General features: G+C 37.5%; 1 protein-coding gene and 1 long non-coding RNA gene across 2 annotated transcripts in view; one reads left to right on the top strand and one right to left on the bottom strand.

Moving 5' to 3' along the window:
* Nucleotides 1-20,433, top strand: part of LOC131025146 (uncharacterized) — a 93,887-nt gene that overhangs the window by 40,752 nt on the left and 32,702 nt on the right. The gene's annotated exons all lie outside the window — the stretch shown is intronic.
* Nucleotides 4,224-7,677, bottom strand: LOC131025188 (uncharacterized). The gene is made up of 3 exons (XR_009102105.1): nt 7,025-7,677; nt 5,103-5,169; nt 4,224-4,500 (listed from the first exon to the last, which is right to left on the bottom strand). It is a non-coding gene; the product is annotated as an uncharacterized LOC131025188 (long non-coding RNA).

Raw genomic sequence — 20,433 nt, 5'->3', positions numbered from 1 at the left:
CTCTTTCACACTCCTCTTTCCAATTGTATTTAGCTTATTTTCTAAGTAATTGTGTCATCGGTTTTGCTATCATGGAAAATCCTTCAATGAACTTCTGATAGTATCCTGCTAAGCCTAAAAAGTTGAGAATCTTGTTGGGCGTAGTTGGTGATCTCCACTCATGTACAGCTTGTACCTTGACGGGGTCAACTTTAATTCCTTCAGATGATATAACATGTCCTAGTAAAGTTACTTTGTTCAACCAAAACTCGCACTTGGTGAATTTGGCAAAAAGCTTCTCAACTCTTAGTGTTTCCAACATCGTTTTCAAATGTTTTGGAGCTCCTGCTCATTCTTCGAATAGATGAGAATATCATCTATGAAAACTAGGACAAATTTATCCAGTTATTGATGAAAACTCAATTCATGTGATCCATGAAAACTACTGGTGCCTTCGTCAAACCGAATGGCATAACTATGAACTCATAGTGCTCATACCTCATTTGAAAAGCTGTCTTAGGTATATCATTCTGTCAAAATTTGAACTGGTGGTAATATGATCTCAAGTCAACTTTCAAGAAAAATGCGCTCCTCGTAATTGATCAAACAAGTCATCTATCCTCGGCAAAGGATATTTGTTCTTGAGTGTCGATTTATTCAGCTCTCGATAATCTATGCACATTCTCAACGTGCCATCCTTCTTTTTGACAAAAAGGACTGGTGCTCCCCACAGGGATACACTATGTCTAATAAAACCTAACTCGAGCAATTCTTGTAGCTGAATCTTCAGCTCTTGTAGCTCCTTAGGCGCCATTCTATAGGGTGCCTTCGACACTAGTGCTGATCCAGGTTCTAGGTCGATAGTGAACTCCAACTGTCTTGTTGGTGGCAATCCTGGTAAGACCTCGGGAAATACATCTCTATATTCCCTTACCACTACTACATCCTCAAAGTATTTACTTGATTCTCCTTCATCATTCAAGTAAACTAGGTAAGCTTGTGCTCCTTTCTTCTTTACCAATTTCGACGCCTGAAGTGCCGAAATGATTGGAATTCTCTTCTTTCTATCAATGTCGTGAAAACATGTCTGTTCCTTCCCAGGTGGTTGGAAAGTTATCTGTCTCTTCTAACAATCAATCGGGGCAAAGTTCTCTGCTAACCAGTCCATCCTTAGAATAATGTCTACGTTTCACATAGGCATTAAGTGCAAGGTTCTTGTTTTCATCTTTAGTGATCCTGACTCAAACTCTAATTTAGAAATCATGTGAGAAACTGTAGTAGCTCTTCCTACAGGAGTGATTACTCTCAACTTGGGACTAGCTCGTTTTGGTTCGAGTTTGAAGGTAACATGCTTCAAACACTTAAAGAATGCGAGGCTCCTGTATTAAACAGGATTCTAACTGATGCATCCAATAACTTGCCCAATACTACCTTAAAGTCCTGCCTTAAACCGGCACATAAAACTCAGACATCTCATCATCAGTATCCATCTTCTGATGAGCAAATCGTGACAGCTCACAGAATTCTCGGTTATACTCTACAACCGATTTCTTTCCTTGCATCAAACTTCGATAGTCAGCCTCTTGCTGCTTACTGTACTCCTTGGTACATATTTCTCAAGAGTAGCCTTGAATTGTTCTCAGGTGTAGTTTACCAGTTGCTCGGGTGTTAAAGTCTTCTGACGTGCCTCTCACTAGTCTTATACATCAAAAGAATCTACTAGGATAACTCAAAAGTTGTAAGGGTTCAACACTAGAACGACATCAAAACAAATTGTTCAAGAGACTCAAATGAATGACCAGAGGGTAGAATGAAGTAACTACCAGGTCGAACAAAAATGACCTAGAGTAAGAACCCATCTGGCTTTTCAACCGAAAGTTGAAACACATGGGTTTATAAACCCAAAACACGTCTACTGAGATTTGGATCATGCGGACTGGCCAGGTCCAACATAATCACTCCCCAGTCACACGGGATATACTATCCCGAACTTGGAAATTCTGTGTCTTCTAAACCCTCAACATACTATACATAACAAAACTTAAGTTCACACCAGCAAGCTAAGAGCTTAAACTCAGGGTCCTATGTTCTAGACTCTTGTTTCGAAAGTTCAATATTTTTCGACTCTCCTCTCATGTTGCGGTGGTGGTGGCGGAGTATTATCCCGCCTATCCTTCACATCACACTCTTGATGACATCTTTGAGGCATTTTTGAAATCACAAAAGGAAAACTCAACTCGACCAACGCTCTAAGCATCCTCAAAACTCAAGTTCAATTTACTAACTCAACTTTAAGGAAACCCTCACGGTCACCTTAACATTCATCTGTAAGGCAATAAGCACTCACGAAATGCTAACAAAAAGACCACTCTGGTCAACCTAATATATCCATCAGTAGAATGCCTCTTTTTAGAGGGCTTACATAAAGGGGTTATTTAAACCCTACAAAAACCATAGTATCTATCGTAATGTCCCTTCTAAATCGACACCATTAATAGTACTATGTCTCGGTCTGGACCTCCTACGGTAATTGCTACTAGTTAACTCATCTAGTTGCTACTTTAGCACACTAGGAACATCCATCTATTTAACATCAGTAGGGTACTAAATTCGCATGCTTATCTATCATCATGTCAAAATCTCAAGTACCAGTATCTCCTAAGTAAGTTATATACATCGCAATGTAATTGCAACTAATCAAAAACGAGGGTGTACCGCGCATACTCTCAAGATCATCCTTAGCTCTAGCCTACATCAACTTCTCTTCTCATCCTCATCAACTCTAGCCCTCCTCGGCTACTTCTCATCCTCATTATCGTTTATCATTTTATCATCTTTGGTAACTGATACTCAAGGATCGACTCGATATCTACTACACTCTTCTAGAGTCCCTGGTAGAAAACAAGCATCCGGTCAGTAGATCCACATAGAAAATCTGGGTATCTGTAACAAATCCCATCTCCTGTGGGTCCAATGCTCAAGACGACATGTCCCATCATATTGAGTGGCTTTCTTCCTTGCTCAATCCTACCACTCGATTGGTAGCACGGGGACTAGGTGCACGATGCCATCCAGTCTAGTAACAACCATAAGGCTTTCATCCTTTCATAGTCTATGAACATGTGTTTGAAAATCTGCTAGGGTATCTCTGTACCACATACTGTACGCCTCGTCCTCGTATCCGATCTTTCCTGAGTTCGATCTCACAACAGTCCACTTTCGTGCAGTGCCAACAGTCCTGGCCAACCTATAAGGAGAATTTAAAGGTGACTCTAGGAACTAACTCTACTTGGCTCCAGCAACAGAAATAAACAAAACATAACTTAGCAAAACTCCTATTAAGTAGTACTGTTATCTTAAAACTCAAGCTCAAAATATCTAAATTCTCATCTCGTCCCATCTTTACTTAGTAGGGAATCTCTGTAAACAATGATACCTCCTCAAGTACCATTAAGGTTGCGTGAGCAAAACTCGCGTCACAAAATAACTCAACATATCGTACAATATCTCATTGCAGCATGCTAATAACTCATCATTAATCATGCTATTATACTCAAGCTCATAACTCAAACTCATAACTCAAACCAACAAGTACTTAAAGCAATTGCTAATTCTCTCAAGCTTTAGCTCTAAGTTCTCATTTCATCCTTCTACTTAGTAAAAAAAATCTCTCTTAACAATGACATTAGATTCCTTCATCTAAATCATCGTGACTTATCACAACTGCTCAAACAATTCCCATCACAAAACATCTCAAATACATCACATCATAACTCATAATTATGCATCCTCAATCATATAACATCATATGATATAAACGCTCTCATGATTCATCATGTAACATCAACATATGCTCTTACAACATAATAACTCATTATTAATCATGTTGTCATCCTCAAACTCAAACTATGCACCTTTAAAGTGTAACATCATAACTCATCATATAACCTCAACATCATGCTCTTCAAAATTTAACGTCAAATAAACTTTGAAATTTTACATACCTCGTTGAGCCTGGTGTGATGGTGCGCTGAGCTCACGGTTGTTAATAACTATTAGTCTAGTGACTCATTCTAGACTAAACTCAAGACTTCTAATTCAGAGCTTTCCTTCGCTCTGATACCACTCTGTCACAGCCCGCCCTAACTAGGGATAGTTAGGCCGAGTGATCCACGACTAGGGATGGGGTTAAAGAAGAAGGGGAAGAAAAGGGGCGTCATTTATAGCCGTAAAACTTACTCATCTTAATAAAACTCGTCATTTTTATTCATTAATACTCAATTGAAAACAGTCTATGAAAGACTGCATAAAAGTTAATTAATATCATTAATCAAGTTATACATCATATGCAACCATTCTCTTAAGACTCAAAGTATGACATAACATACTATAACATCAACAACATCTTGCAGCGGAAAGTAGCTAGACATATGTATGAAGACATATTCTAGACAGGTTAACTATTTATTAACAACCCTGGAGACTCCGCTCATTGCAGCACCATCATCACATCAGCTCAACCTGCACATTTAGAAAACATATGCAGGGCTGAGTACAAAAGCACTCAGTGGGCACGTATGCCTAGGTATAAAAATACATGCTTCAAAACTATAAATTGTCATGCCATCATAATCAGTACAGCAAGAGAGTTTTTCGCTAAAAAGGCCCAAGCTTACTAAGTTCATTTGTGATTCTTAAAGTTCGTCTGATCAGACTAAGTTCTTTTGTAATCTATCATATCTGAAACTGTGTGCCGGAGAGGTGGCCACCTCTCACGGTCACTTGACCGGCCAACCCGCTAGATGACTCACGGTCACTGGTGTACACTAGCCCTGGCAGGATAGCTATCAACTGCTCAGGACCCGAATTCGATTGCATCATTGGCAAAGCCAAAGCAGATAGATATCATACTAAAATTGAAACATTTTATGGCAAGACAATAGTTGAAATAACTTTAACTCAAAGATTTTGTCATGAAATAACTTGCTTGAACGTAACATTTAAACGCATTTGATATATATGAAACTGAAATTAACAGTTAGATCATCTCATGCATTCATTCGTATAAGAGGCCTACGACACGCAGGGGATCTCTATATACGTACAGTAAAAGTAATGCCCACCTCGTTGTGTCTCTGTATCAATGAGTAACGTCACTCTCTCCCTCAAGTCGTTACTTCCCAAAAGGACCTTCATCGTTATGAAGAATTGGTGAGAAGTTATAAAAGAAACCTCGATTAATAATCTAATCTCTTTTATGAAACATTAGTATCTCTAATGTTCATCTCTCTTGATTGTTAATCAATATAACAATTATTATCTCTCGTCATTACTCATTAATTATAACATCCTTATGTTATAATTAGCAGCGCTTCAATTAAAAGAAATATTTAACACATCGAAAAGTCCACTTTCTTAGCAGATCTATTCGCTCTCATCTCGTCTAATTAACCGATTAGAAAGTTAAACTTTCCATTAGGCATGTATTTGAGTCACGGGTCAACAAGAATTGACTATGCTCAAATTCTAATTTCACTAAAAATTTCGACATGACCTATTCATATATAATGTCAGCCACGAGATTTCAACGCGTGAATCTCACTACGTGAACTCGTCTCTCGACTCAAAACTTAACATCTTGACATCTTTTCAACGCAAACCAAACAATTCAAAATCATCAAAACTCTTTATCAGTAAACTATCATTTATACTCGACACCAATTGTTCGAGTGTCAGATACCAACATTTATGTGCGTTAATCATAACTCTCACAACTCACACCATTTAGTCATATCGTATCATCCATCAAAACAAATATAATCAAGTTATTTTCTAGAAAGTTTTGCTGTTTTTGTGTCATCTTTAAAAATTCATAACAACCAACTCAATCATCATAAACTCTCATACCAATTGATCTCAAAAACTCCATGAAGTGTAGTTCACTCTAAAAATGGTAGTTAACCAAAAAGGTTAAAGGTTTTTGGAGATATTGCTCTTTTAGTGCAGGCTGTCAAAGATTGACAGTTTCTGCCAATTTTGTTTAGGCCATTAGAAACCAAGGCAAACCTTAATAAAATTCCATCAAATTTAATCAGCCAAAACTAAAGGTATCCTTGAAGATTTGGTTAAAATTTCACAAGAGAAAACGTTCATATGATCTGCCAAATAAACAATGAAACTCATACACTTTTACTGTTGGAAAAATATGACAGCAGAATAGGGCATTTTTGAAATAATAAACTGCTCTGTTTCAGAGGTCATAAAAATCGAAATATTATGTTTTTAGAAAAGTATTGAAGTCTAGTTTCGTTTAAAAAAAACGGTGATGCAAAATCCTTCATGGATTAATAGATATAAACGTTTTTGTGAAGTCTACCAACAGTTGACAGATTCTGTCAAGGATTTTTTTCAAAATATCTTTAAAATACCAAACATCATCCAAAAGACATGAAATTTTGCAGCGACGAAATACACATATCATAGATAAACATACTAAAATTTCAGAGCCATCAAGCAATGAAAACTCATCGAAACATAAGCTTGAAACTGCTGTAAAATTTTTACAGAATTCCAGTTTTAATTTCGTTCAACAATTATCATCCATAAATTGTAAATCAATTAGCATGCTCATGTGATATCGTAGAACACATATACGCAATAATATTCATTATGCAACGTCCCAAACTTCACGAATTTAAATAATCATACTCTAAAAACTTATACAATTTTCGTGCTTGGAAAAATACGAATTTAATATATATCGATTCTAGCATACCCTTAAGCACAAATATCAAGTCAAAACGATCAAACAAAAATCGAAAGACAAGCTAATATGTGAAAAATGGGGCTGCCCTCATGGGTTTCATAGCTACGGTTCGTTCCGTTCTTACTCCCTTCATTAAACATGCTCAACATCTACCCAAGAACAACATACTAAAATTTCACGACGATCCGACGTCGTTTCAAAATAAAGTCGAGAATCGACGTTTTTCGACGTCGACGAAAATCGAAAAGAAAACCATCAAAACGTAGGTAGAGATCTTACCTACTTAGATACGTGTTCGAAAAGATGATCGGGGCTCGTCTTCTCGCTCAAAACGGAGCTCAAAAGCTCCAACTCCTCAACAATGGAGATATGCGTGAGTTGTGTGTGTGTTTAGTGTGTGTGAGATAATTAAAAATTAAAAGTGAGGGGTGTTGGCTGCTAACAGCCGTAAGTAAGTGAGGGGAAAGGGGTTTGGGCGGTTGGGGGGTGGTTAGGGGTAGGGTAGGTTAGATATTTAGTCGTTAAATATCTCGTTTCGTCTCGTCTCGTCTCGTCTTAACGACTAACTACCCATACTCTTCGTTACTCGCCCTCTCAACTCCTACTCACTTTCATTACACTCGTAATTCTATATAAATATAGAAAACGCATGCCCGTTCTCGAAATTCTGATAAACGAGCTCGGTTCGTTTATCGAGAAATCCCGATTTACTATTCACTCGTCGTCCAAAAATAAAAACTTTCATTATTGGACTCGTATCGAAAAACTAAGAATATTTCTCGACGACGTGCACGTAAGATTTTGAAAGTCGACAAACAGACGAAATAGCAGTATTTTTACTATTCATCGTCAAAAAGTCAAAAATTTCAAAAACGTCTTAACGGACTCAGATTTCACTTCCGAGTTCACCGTTCTCATTCAAATAATTATCTCGAATTATTCAAATACTCAAACTCAATTACGGATATAAAATCCCACATCATCCAAACATCATCAAAATAACATCTCAACATCTTTAAAAAAAAAACAAGAAAACTTCATATAACTCCTCATCTCTGTACAAGTAATCAAACAAAGGATACCCTAATTACTCAAACTCAAGCAACTAAACACGTCATCAAAAGCCCGGGTATTACAGAAGACGACTCGGACGGAGTGAGGTGGATTCCGATCTGAGAAGAGAGTCGAGAGAGAGAGATTCGAGGGAGATGGCAGGGCGCGGCGGCAGTCCCCTTCTTCTGCTGTCGCTCGGCCACGGACGGAGGAAGAGAGGTCGGAGATGCGGTCGGCGGCAGCTTTGCTGCTGCAGTCGCCGAGCTCAGGCGAGCAGTCGTGTCGAGAGGGAGAGAGGCGAGCAGTCGTGACTGATGAGGGAGAGTGAGAGGCTGATGGGTGCGGATGTGTGTGTGTGGCGTGACTGATGGATGGAGGAAAGGAAGAAAAAAAAGGCTAGGTTTGGGCTTGGGGTGTTGGGCTTGAGTGTTGGGCCGAGTTTTATTTTATTTTTGTTTCAGTTTGGGCCTTTACTATATTAAATCAGCTGGGCCTTTATTAATTTACTCAATTGGGCTGTGCAGCTTATTCTTTTAATTGGACTGCACTATTTTAATTAATTAGACTTATTAAGTTTGATTAATTATTTTAAATTTCATAATAATATTAAATTATTATTATGTGCATATTTTAAGTAATTACTTATTATATGCTAAGCATGACATGAAATTGCATTTTTCTTGCAATAAAAGCATTTAATTGGTTTTATTTATAATTTCAATTATTAAAGAAAGATGAGTAAGAATATTGTTGGTGTTCTTAACTCAAGAGAAGTGTTTTCAATTATTTATTCATTAAATTTTGAAAACCCGGCTAAGTGAATCATAGAATGTAAAGCACTACACCACGACTTAAGATTAGATTCAAGGAGACCTATTAAGAATAGATTTCTTGTAGGCTTTGAACGTCAGGAGGACTAGCACTGCTATTCCGATTCAGAGATAACGTTAAACGACAGGCATTGCCTATACAGGTGGGCTTATTTTCCAAATGTATGATTGAGCTAATGAGCTTAAATATTCGTGAAATATAAACTGTTTATCCAATAAAATATTTTTGTGCACTCTACCATGTTTAAGGCTCGTACAGTTAATCAATTGAGGTTCTCTTATGACCTAATACGTTGTTTGAGAATTGTGTACACTTGTTAGCTGACTCGGTGGGTTGATCTACATCGGGCACTAACCAGAGGCGTTATAAGGGTGCTCGACGGGATGTGTTCCGGAGCATAGTTATGATAGGCCTGTCTGGATTAATTTCCGAGGTTTATTTTACTTGGCTGGGTTACACCCTCAGTTCAAGTCAGCGGGAGACAGAGATCCGTCGGTGGCTAGAGGTCCGGGATCACAGCGAGTAACAGAATGGAGTGTGCAAACGCACGAAAATAATTAAATATTATATGAAATGTTTTAACATGCATAGAAGTTATTTTCTCTTTAAAAACCTTCTATGACATGTCAGTAAGATTGGATGAACTGTTCTTCAGATTATGAAATGATTTAAAAGTTGCAGCCCACTAAGTTATTAGTACTTAGCCCAAAAATACTTTCAAATGTTTTCAGGTTAATAGCTGGTGATGACGGGGCAGAGTTGAGGCTAGAGTTCAACTCCTTATTTTGACTTCCGCTGTAGAACTAGCCAGTATCTATCTTTTGTTGAGCCTAAACTATTGACTCTCAAGTATTTCACTCTATGAATGTTGGTTATCTGAAGCATGACACTAAACTTGTGATCCTGAAGTTGTTATGTTCGTTGATTGATTCGTATCACTTGAATACTTGTCTTTCTTCATCCAAAGGGGCTAAGCCCGATTGTTATCCCTTTTATTCGAATTTCACAAGGATTTTCCCCTTGTTCATTTAAATGATGAGTTGTACCCCAGTTATAGTTATTGTTTCAAGAATTGGGGTGTGACAGAATGGTATCAGAGCATGAGTTTTCTTTCATGTTTCTGATAACCATAAGCTTTTTGATGTAGAGTCTAGAATAGTATCTCTAGACTTCCAAGAATGTCAGTAGCCCTCAGCTCACCGTCACACTGCCGCAACCAAGGTACGATAATAGTTTCAAAATATACATATATGTATTTCAGATGTTATGAATGTTTCCAAGAAAAGAAAAAAGTGTGCGCTTTCAATGAATGATGCTATGTGAATTGCTTACCGCTTTCCATATGCTATAAGTTATGAATTGCTAATCGCTTTCATATTGTTATTTTGAGTCTCCGACTCAGATAACTAAGCAAGTATCGTGTTTGGGACAACCCGAGCCCTTAACGATAGTTTCGTGTTTGGGACTACCTGAGCCCTTAACGAATCAATGAATGTATGGTCGAGTTAGATTCCTTGAATCTTTCCGGCACAAGCAAAGTTTTCATGAAAGGGACTTTAAATGTCCATATATGTTAAGGTTTCAAAAGAAACAGAAGTATGTGTGTATGAATGAATGAGAAAGCTTTATGTTGTCGTTTTAGGCTAGCTGCCTATACGATTAGAATGATGGGTCCTCTTACAAACTGTTTGAGTACCACCCAATAATGCTTTGAGAATGTTAATCGTGATAGCACCGCTTGATCGATTTAAGTAAGGACTGGTAAGATAGAAATGTTTAACATAGATATGTTACAACATAGAGGCAATGCCTTAAGACTAAGGATTTACTTGAGCTATTTCAATAGCGGTGAGATTAAATTTTTCACATAAGAACTTATGTTGCTTATGATTATGATGTTAGTCGTGATAGCTTTGCTAGAACGGCATAGAATGAACTTTCATGGTATCAGTAACTGATGATGAAGTACTTGTTAGTAAGTGTTTTAAGTTATAAGTTTGACCAAAGCCTTATAAGAAGTTGACATGATTGGGGACGAAGCTCCCATTTGACTGAGTGATTCGTTTTGTTGGGTCTGGCCAGCCCACATGACTAAGATCTCGGTGATTGTCAATTAAGATTTTTGATCTCGAGGTAGAGCATCATCACAATATATAGAGACTCGCACTATATAGTTGTCACAATAGAATATCCTTTTATCACGGTAAGTATAGTAGCGATTAGAATTACTCAGTTTGTCGTTAGTTTCCAACCATTGGAACGATGCACTAAGTATCAAGCTGTCTTTTGGTAATCAAAGCGATTTTTGGAATCCCAAAGAAGAACGGAGGAGCACCTCAACAGCAAAACCCCGGGAATCGGCAACGACAAAATCAGGGTCCTGGAGGACAACGTGGACAGCCACAGAACGCTAGGGCCAATGCCCTTAACCAAAACCAAGCAGCAGAAAACCAAGGAAACCTGGCAGGTATGATTAACGTTTTCGACGTGCCAATTATAGCTTTGTTTGATATTGGAGCGTCCCACTCTTTCATTTCACATGCTGTTTGTAAGAGATTAGAACTGACCCCACAATTGGCTGGGGCAACTTTAGAGGTTAGCACCCCTAGTGGTGGAAGATTGGCTGCTAAGGACATTATCTCGAACTTAGAGCTAAACATAGGTGCTGAAACGTTTAAAGTCGTTTGTATGTTGTCACTATGATATAATTTGATGTAATCCTAGGGATTGAACAAGCTCACGATAAAGAATAGATATCCTCTTCCAAGGATAGACGACCTGCTCGATCAGTTGAGAGGAGCCGGTGTGTTTTCCAAGATTGACCTAAGATCTGGTTACCACCAACTCAGGATGAAAAGAGAAGACATCCCAAAGACAGCATTTCGAACACGTTACGGACATTACGAGTTCACAGTGATGCCCTTCGATTTAACGAATGCCATAATAGTTTTCATGGACCTGATGAACAGAGTTTTCCATCATTACCTCGATAGTTTTGTCTTAGTGTTTATTGACGACGCCCTCATATACTCTAAGACCAAAGAACAACACGAGGAGCACTTGCGCATCGTACTCGAAACCCTGCGTGATGAGAGATTGTTTGCCAAATTTGGCAAGTGCGAGTTTTGGTTGACGGAAGTGATGTTTCTCGATCACATAGTGTCGACTGAAGGAATCAAAATAGACCCCGCCAAGGTCGAAGCAGTCAAGGAGTGGAAGGCGCCATCAAACGTCAATGAGATTAGAAGTTTCCTCGGTCTAGCAGGTTACTACAGAAGATTCATCGAAGGATTCTCGAAATTGGCTAGGCCAATGACTCAGCTTTTGAGAAAATGGACTAAATACGTTTGGTCTTAAGCGTGCGAACAAAGTTTTAAGGAGCTCAAGACTAGGCTGACTACTGCACCAGTGTTAGCAATACCAGAAGAGAATAAAGAATTCGTGGTATACACTGATGCCTCGAAACTAGGATTTGGTTTGCGTGTTGATGCGAAATCAGAAAGTGATAGCATACGCGTCTCGTCAATTGAAGCCCCATGAGCTGAACTACCCAACCCATGATTTAGAATTTACAGCCGTCGTGCACGCGCTGAAGATTTGGAGACACTACCTCTATGGAGTTAAGTGTGAGATCTTTACAGATCATAAGAGTTTGAAGTACTTCTTCGAGCAAAAGGATTTGAACATGAGACCACGAAGATGGCTCGAATTAGTAAAAGATTACGATTGCACCATCAGTTGCCATTCAGGAAAAGCGAATGTAGTAGCTGATGCCCTAAGTCGAAAGACGAAGGCTAAGCTAGGGTATTTCATTACCCAACGGAAGGAGTTGATTCGTGACTTCGCTTCACTGAGCTTAGAAATTGTTTATCCCCCAGATTCAGTATCGGGTTGTGTAGCTACGCTGACAGCTAAACCTGATTTGAAAGAAAGAATTGTGCAAGCACAAAGAGAAGATTGGTTCTTGGAGAAGATGCGTCTCGCTGCAAGAACGAATGAAACGAAAGGATTCACTGAAGCAAAGGATAACACACTTATGGTTGGTGAAAGATTGTGTGTGCCACACAATGAAGAATTAAAGAACGAGATTATGAGCGATGCTCATGATACTCCATACACTGCTCATCCAGGCAGTACAAAGAGGCACCAGAATTTAAAGAAAATTTTCGGGTGAACAGGAATGAAAAGAGATATAGCGTTATAGTGGATCGATTATCAAAGTCAGCGCACTTTCTGCCAATTCAAATGACATTTGGATTGGAGAAACTTGCAAAGTTATGTGTCAAAGAGATAGTACACCTTCATAGTGTACCTGTATCTATCACGATAGATCGTGACACCAGATTCATATCGCGTTCTGGAAAAGTTTACAAGAAGCAATGGGCACTCAGCCGAACTTCAGCACAGCGTACCACCCTCAGACTGACGGACAGTCAGAAAGAATGATTCAGATTCTAGAAGTGATGTTGCGAACGATTATCGCAGACAAAAGTGGAAGTTGGGAGAATTTGTTACCTCTTGTAGAATTTGCTTATAACAATAGTTATCAAGCAACAATTGGAATGGCTCCATATGAGGCTTTGTATGGCCGAAAATGTCGATCACTACTTTATTGGGATGAAGTAGGTGAAAGAAAGCTGTTAGGTCCTGAACTGGCCCAACAGATGGTTGAGAAGGTTGACCACATCAAGCAAAGAATCAAAGAAGCTCAGGATAGATAAAAGTCTTACGCCGATAAACGCCGATCGGAGTTAGAATTCAATGTTGGGAATCGAGTTTTCCTTAAAGTTTCTCCCACAAAGGGAGTTATACGTTTCGGAAAGAAGGGTAAGTTACGACCCCGTTATATAGGACCTTTTGAGATCCTAGATAAGATAGGCCCTGTAGCATATAGGTTGGCATTGCCGCCCAGTATTGGAGACGTGCACAATGTGTTTCATGTCTCCCAGTTAAGAAAGTATGTGTTCGATCCAAAACATGTGATTAAACACCATGAAGTGGTCCTAGCCCAGGACTTAAGTTATGAAGAGAAACCAGTCCAGATACTTGATCGCAAGGTTCAAGTTTTACGTAACAAGAACATCGTTCTCGTTAAAGTGAAGTGGAACCATCACGGGATGGAAGAGGCCACATGGGAACTTGAAGATTCAATGAGAGTCAAGTATCCCCAGCTAGGTTATCAAGGTATGTAATTTCGGGGACGAAATTTTTTTAAGGAGGGAGGGATGTAATACCCCGTTTCCTCGAGCTAAGTTTAGAATAATTTTGAACTTAGATTTAAGATGATTCACGCCGGATTGAGAAAAAGAATTTATTTTTAATTCCAACAAAAATGATTTACAAAAGCTTTTGTAAATTTTAGTTATTTGAATTTATATGCATTGCATATTTTTTAAATTAGCATTCAAGCATTTACACGAGCTATTTATCTAGCAAACACTGATCGATAATCACAGTATCGATTATTAAACCCTGAAGTTTTTATTTGTCCAATCAACACCCATACCCTATGTTGTCCATCAGCCACCCTACTTACCTGCTGCAGCCCCAATTTCAGCCACAAAAGTCAGCCTTGAGCCATGCTTTTGTGTAGGCAGTCCAATCTCCATCTTTCTATCATAACTAAACATACTTAGGCCATTTCTTCTTGGCAGTTCCCACCATTTCAGACTCTCTTTGGCGTACAGAATCCAGCGACTGCAATCAAGTAAATCAAAGCAGCCACCCATCTGTGTTTCAACAACTGGAAACTCTCAAAGGTTTCATCTTTGACTCCTTACTTCTCTCATTTCATAGAAAGATGTATAAAGAATTTCAACTGCCCAACCAAGATTCACGAGCATACATGCATTCACAAACAAGTTTTTATACAAGTGTAGATATGTATAAATGATCTGTATATATATATATATGTACATACATCAGAGCATGATTTTAAGAAAAAGAAGAAAGAAGGAGTCTTGAGCTTTGTTTGTGCTTGTCGTTGTTTGAACGTTTACTGTTGTTTTGAGTCGAGAGTGGAGGGAGGCAGATGCGGTTGGCGGCGGTGGTTCTCCTGCTGCTGTCGGCCGGAGTCTTGAGGGAGAGGCGGCGAGGCAAGGGCCTTGTTGCTGCTCTAAGCCGGGTCGGGGCTGGGTTTTGTCGAGGGCGGAACGGCGGCGGCAGTCTGCTCCATCAACTGCTGTCGGCCGGAGTCAGCAGAGAGTAGAGGGATGGGTGACTGGTCTGGCTGGGTTTAACCGAGAGAGGCCATGGCGCGGCGGCCCTGCCGCTGTCGTCCGGCCACGGACGGATGGAGAGCAGAGTAGAGAGGGAGGGAGCGGCGATCTCGCCGTTTCCAAGGAGGAAGACGACTCGGACGGAGTGAGGTGGATTCCGATCTGAGAAGAGAGTCGAGAGAGAGAGATTCGAGGGAGATGGCAGGGCGCGGCGGCAGTCCCCTTCTTCTGCTGTCGCTCGGCCACGGACGGAGGAAGAGAGGTCGGAGATGCGGTCGGCGGCAGCTTTGCTGCTGCAGTCGCCGAGCTCAGGCGAGCAGTCGTGTCGAGAGGGAGAGAGGCGAGCAGTCGTGACTGATGAGGGAGAGTGAGAGGCTGATGGGTGCGGATGTGTGTGTGGCGTGACTGATGGAGGGAGGAAAGGAAGAAAAGAAAGGCTAGGTTTGGGCTTGGGGTGTTGGGCTTGAGTGTTGGGCCGAGTTTTATTTTATTTTTGTTTCAGTTTGGGCCTTTACTATATTAAATCAGCTGGGCCTTTATTAATTTACTCAATTGGGCTGTGCAGCTTATTCTTTTAATTGGACTGCACTATTTTAATTAATTAGACTTATTAAGTTTGATTAATTATTTTAAATTTCATAATAATATTAAATTATTATTATGTGCATATTTTAAGTAATTACTTATTATATGCTAAGCATGACATGAAATTGCATTTTTCTTGCAATAAAAGCATTTAATTGGTTTTATTTATAATTCCAATTATTAAAGAAAGATGAGTAAGAATATTGTTGGTGTTCTTAACTCAAGAGAAGTGTTTTCAATTATTTATTCATTAAATTTTGAAAACCCGGCTAAGTGAATCATAGAATGTAAAGCACTACACCACGACTTAAGATTAGATTCAAGGAGACCTATTAAGAATAGATTTCTTGTAGGCTTTGAACGTCAGGAGGACTAGCACTGCTATTCCGATTCAGAGATAACGTTAAACGACAGGCATTGCCTATACAGGTGGGCTTATTTTCCAAATGTATGATTGAGCTAATGAGCTTAAATATTCGTGAAATATAAACTGTTTATCCAATAAAATATTTTTGTGCACTCTACCATGTTTAAGGCTCGTACAGTTAATCAATTGAGGTTCTCTTATGACCTAATACGTTGTTTGAGAATTGTGTACACTTGTTAGCTGACTCGGTGGGTTGATCTTCATCGGGCACTAACCAGAGGCGTTATAAGGGTGCTCGACAGGATGTGTTCCGGAGCATAGTTATGATAGGCCTGTCTGGATTAATTTCCGAGGTTTATTTTACTTGGTTGGGTTACACCCTCATTTCAAGTCAGCGGGAGACAGAGATCCGTCGGTGGCTAGAGGTCCGGGATCACAGCGAGTAACAGAATGGAGTGTGCAAACGCGCGAAAATAATTAAATATTATATGAAATGTTTTAACATGCATAGAAGTTATTTTCTCTTTAAAAACCTTCTATGACATGTCAGTAAGATTGGATGAACTGTTCTTCAGATTATGAAATGATTTAAAAGTTGCAGCCCACTAAGTACATTAGTACTTAGCCCAAAAATACTTTCAAATGTTTTCAGGTTAATAGCTGGTGATGACGGGGCAGAGCTGAGGCTAGAGTTCAACTCCTTATTTTGACTTCCGCTGTAGAACTAGCCAGTATCTATCTTTTGTTGAGCCTAAACTATTGACTCTCAAGTATTTCACTCTATGAATGTTGGTTATCTGAAGCATGACACTAAACTTGTGATCCTGAAGTTGTTATGTTCGTTGATTGATTCGTATCACTTGAATACTTGTCTTTCTTCATCCAAAGGGGCTAAGCCCGATTGTTATCCCTTTTATTCGGATTTCACAAGGATTTTCCCCTTGTTCATTTAAATGATGAGTTGTACCCCAGTTATAGTTATTGTTTCAAGAATTGGGGTGTGACAGGAATCTATTAAATTTGTAGTAAATATATAGTTATTTTTTTAGGATAAATGGACAGTAGTTGGAACTTCTATCCTTAACATGGACTTTAATCTTAGAACTAGGGTTAAGCGAAAGCAAGAGGAGAGAGAACAAAGAAAACCATCGCCCTCCAACTATGATTGTGAAGATAAAAAATCATGAAAAAAAGAAAGAATAGTATTTTTGACTTAAATTACTATTTTATCTTTAATTCATGTGAATTAGCCTAAATTTACAATTAAAAAGCTTTGTGAAGTAAATAAAATAGAGTCAGTACACGGTTGAGAAACTATGAAGTTATGAATTATAGATAAAATAAGGTATTTTGATCGTGAAATTGTAGGCAAAATATGGTCAATATATTAGTGAGAAGTTTTTTTTATATGAATTATAGGTAAATAAAGTCAATTCATGACTAAAGTCTAAAGAGCTTCTTGATTATGAATTATTGAAAGATTAAGATTAAAATTTTAAAATTACTTTATTTTAATGACTACTTTGTTAATAAATACTAGTATGCCTCTCGTGCGATGCACGGGGAGTATTGTAGATTTAATATTACATTAATAAACATAAATTTTTTAAATCAATTACTTTTATTAAGTAGTAATTGTCAAATATGAAAAAAATAAAAATATACATGCATAGTATATATACTTTTTTGGAGTTTTATATTTAATCATGATAAATTTTTCCGTATATATACTTTTTTGGAGTTTTATATTTAATCATGATAAATTTTTCCGTCATAAATAATTATGTGGTTGGGTCAAATCCACCCTCAGCCCCTCCCCTCTTCATTTCATTTCCAGCCCGGTTAATCGAACAAGTATTATTTTTTGTTATTAAAAGTGTTATTTGTATGCATTAAAAGTGTTAATGTATCATTTATTTTTATACAATGCCTCATTTATTTTTGTAGAAAGTATCATTAGCGAAAGATTATAATTTGTGTATGATTATCAATTCCGTTTATAAATTTGCACTCGTGCAACGCACGAAAAATATTTTTATATTTCACTATATATAAAATTGATATTAATTTAATTATTATATATATATATATATATATTAAATATATTTAAAAAATACTGTAATTTAAGATAAATATTTTAGTTTAATATAAAAAAATAAAGAATAATTGACATTAATAAAAATTGATACTGTGAAAAAAGAAAACAATATAAATTAAAAGATAATTGAAAAAAAAATTATTCAAAAAAAAAGAGGAGAGATGAGAGAGAATTTTCTTAAGTTTTAATCTTTAAATAAATATAATTTTTATATTTTAAATCAAATATTTATATAACATATATCAAATTAAAGCTTTTGTTATGATCTTTAATTTGATATGCATATTAAATATTTTATAATTAGTCGAATTTCACAATTTTAGAAAAGAAATAAAATAAAAAATAAAAAGTTAAAGAAAAAGAAAAAAAATGTATAACTTATTAATAAATCTTTAATTTTATTATAATCACAAATTTGCCACTCAATTTTGAAATTGATTTGAAATTGAGAACTCCTTTTTTAATATAGTATAGATTAGTAAATAATAAGGTTGAGTTAATTAATCTAAGAAAAGTATACATCTTGAATTAGCGAAGCTAAAAAATAGTGAATGGGAAGAGTGCAACTAACAGGCCTAATATGATTTTATTAGACAGGAGAAAGAGTGGGATATATATTGATCAAGATGGAAGAAGTGTTGCAATTGCATAGCTATGAAATTGAGGGTCACCGATTGAAAGAGAATGGCAGAGATGAGCTGGAAATACGATGCGAAAGGGGAGTTGTCGGTCTCATCTCATGAGCCAAACCAACACAGATGCTCTGCATGACATGGGGTGGGAGTCATCAAAGTGGCTGCTATAAAATCTGCCTATAAGAATTTTATTTTGCATCCCAACTTTAAAATCTGCTTATAAATACCCGAATTTTGTATTTTTCTGATTTTTTACCCAACGAATTTTAACCTACAAATCGTTAGTAAAATGGCAGTCAGATTGACATCCCAAATCTACAATTATGTGTTCTAAATCTCACATCGACAAAAAATTTTATCTGTTTCGTTGTGAACTTCAAACTTCCCTCCCAATCTGGCTGCCATCTCATTAACGATTTAGGGGTAAAAATTCATCGGATGTAAAATCAGAATAAATATAAAGTTCGGGTATTTATAGGCAAATTTTAAAGTTGAGGTGCAAAACCAGAAAATGTAAAAAGTTCGGGTATTTATAGGCCAATACCCCTTTTTTTAAGACATAGCTTGTCTAATTAATTTGATTAATTAGATTAAACTTAAGCTTGAATTGATTAATTATTTTCGGCTTTAATTTAGGGTCAAAATTTCAGAGAATAAATTGTATAATAAATATTATTATGATGTGCTATATATGAGTATAAATTACAAGCATGAAATGAATTTACATTATACATATTGCGAATAAAGATATTTATGATTAAGTTGATTTTTTAAAACAAATCCAATCTTCAAAGAAAAATCGAACAAGAATATTATTGGTTGTCATTAATCGAGAATTTGATTTTCGAGATTAATAATTGAGTCATGAACTAAAAATTGAGCCGTACTTTGCTTTGAACTAAGGTTAATGTTATGAATCCTATTAGGATTAGATTATCTTATCATAACCTTTGTTGAACGAAGCGATTAACGTTTTTTTTCTAAGACGATACCACATTTGATTCTTCAGGCTTTGTCGTAAAAATGAAAACCATATAGTATGTTAAAGTTTTTTATGTTTCAAAATGTACACTAAAATTATTTTAAATAATTGTCAATCCCTTATGTACATTCACATTCTCACACGAGCCCTGGTATTGTATTGCACGCAGATTAGGACACTAGAGGTGCGCTTTTCCTAAGACGGCCAAGCAGCACATTTCATTTCTGATTTCCTCGCTTGATTATGTTGTTCCTTTGGACGGATAGGAATAGCCGCAAGCATCGATATATTTCTTTCTATATATACTTCTCATGTTAATTTGAAAAGTTATTTATCATCTCTGTCTTCTTGTTGCAATTGGAAAACCCACCGTGACTCATTTGCATGGATGTGCTAGCTCTTAAGGCATATTTCATGATAGCAGCTCCACCTATGAGGCAGGTCCATCATTCCACTATGGTTCATTGGCTCTCACCTGACGCCCCATGGGTGAAGTTGAATACAAATGAATCTTTCGATGCACAGACTCAACAGGTTGCAGAAGGAGGTGTGGTTCATGATCATACTGGAGCTCTTCTGACAATGTTCTGTACCTCATTTTTTGATATTTGCTTCTTTCTTTTCAAGGCCAAGTTTTCTGCTCTTCTTGAGGGCCTTAAGTTGGTCATAGATTTCTCTAAACATGTTTGGGTTGAGATGGATGTTGCGGCCATTGTTAACCTCATGCGTACTAGGCAACACATTTCTGCTAGTGTTCATCATACTATCACCCATACCCGATAGATTCTTCAACATCTGCGGGTCCTTTTCACTTATATCCAAAGAGAGGGGAACCAGCCTGCAAAATTCATGGCAAGTAGGGGGCATCATTACCCCGACGCTCACTACATTTGACCAATATACAGCTCCTTGTTACATC

The sequence above is a fragment of the Salvia miltiorrhiza genome, chromosome 1, assembly GCF_028751815.1.
Source record: "Salvia miltiorrhiza cultivar Shanhuang (shh) chromosome 1, IMPLAD_Smil_shh, whole genome shotgun sequence".
Classification (NCBI taxonomy): domain Eukaryota; kingdom Viridiplantae; phylum Streptophyta; class Magnoliopsida; order Lamiales; family Lamiaceae; genus Salvia; species Salvia miltiorrhiza.
The sequence above is the reverse complement of the archived record's forward strand: the minus strand, read 5'-3'. Positions and strand labels throughout refer to the sequence as shown.